This window comes from Arvicola amphibius, chromosome 14, assembly GCF_903992535.2.
Source record: "Arvicola amphibius chromosome 14, mArvAmp1.2, whole genome shotgun sequence".
NCBI lineage: Eukaryota > Metazoa > Chordata > Mammalia > Rodentia > Cricetidae > Arvicola > Arvicola amphibius.
In genome coordinates this window covers 41169347-41170902 of record NC_052060.1, presented here as the reverse complement: position 1 = coordinate 41170902, position 1556 = coordinate 41169347, and positions in this window count along the sequence as shown.

Here is a 1556-nt window from a genome sequence, read left to right as displayed (position 1 = left end):
AGAAGCATGTAAGTCAGGAGAAGACAGCTCTCAGACACGTTATCATTCTGAGGCAGGATCCTTGAGGCAGGATCCTTGAGGCAGGATCACCATTTCAAACTGAGGTAGAGGTAAGAGCCAGTGGCTAACTGTTTTGCTTTTCTGATCTTCAGGTTGAACCCCAATATCAATTCCTCCCCTCAAGGCTATGCAAGAGGAGGCAGAAATATAGTAAGAACCAGAGAGGATGGAATATACCAAGGAAACAAGGCTCTGTAAACACAACAGGACCTATGCACATATGAACAGAAACTAAGGCAGCATGCACAGGACCTACACAGATCTGACCCAGATGGGGTTTTCTGGAGCTGAGAGGGGAGGGGACAAAAGCCCCTGTCAGAGTTTCTGTTGCTGTTAAGAGACACCACTACCATGGCAATGTTTATCAAGGAAAATCATTTAATTAGGGTTGTTTACATTTTCAAAGATTTAGTCCATTACCATCATGGTATTACATGGTAGTGTGCATGTAGACATGGTGTTAGAGAAGTAGCTACGAGTCTTACATCTTCTTAATTCTCGGGCAATAGGAAGTGCTGTGCTACACTGGATGTAGCTTGAGCATAGGAGACCTCAAAGCCCACCCTCACAGTGATACACTTCCTCCAACAAGACAATACCTACTTCAGCCCACCTCCCACTAGCATAATTCCCTTTGGGGCCATTTTCTTTCAAAAAACCGCATTCCACTGCCTGGTCCCCAAAGTCTTGTAGCTATATCATAATGGAAACCTGCATTCAGTCCAACTTCAAAAGTCCCCGTACTCTATTACAGCCTCAAACTTATATATAACATCTAAAGTCCAAAGTCTCTTCTGAAAATCATGCAATCTCCTGACAAATCCCTATAAAATCAAAATCTAAAAGGAGATTAAATGCTTACAACATATAACGGCACAGGATAAACATCACTATTCTAAAATGCAAGGAAGGGAGCATTATGAGTGAATTCTGAACCAAAACAAGGACAAAAATGAGCTGGAAAAGCTCCATACTCAACATTTATGCCTGACATCAAAACAGTCTTCAGATCTCCAACCCCTTTCAGCTTTGTTGACTGCAACATGCTTCTACACTTGGGCTGGTTCTACTCCCAGTCAGCAGCTTTTCTTGGCAGGTATCCCATGACTCTGGAATTTCCAATATTTTGGGGTCTTTCAGGTAATCCAGGCTTCACCTTAACAGCTTCAGGAAATGGACATTCTGAGCCCCCATTCAAAAACATGCCTGATACATGCCTGGCCTCAGTGGCTTTACTTAGTCATTGAGAAAGGCTCCAAAATACTTTATTTCTGTCCTTGAAGCCTGAACAACACAGTCAAAGCTGCCAAGTTCTGCTGCTTACAGGGCCTGAAGCATGCCTCTCTTGTTAAACTATATTATATCTTTACCAAATTTCTGCTATCAATCATTACCTTCTATAGTGGTCCTTGAGGACCAGCCTCAGTACCCCCTCAGGGCCCAGAATTGGATGTCTATGGCAGGCGAAAATCTGAGGGTAAAAAATTAACGCAAGT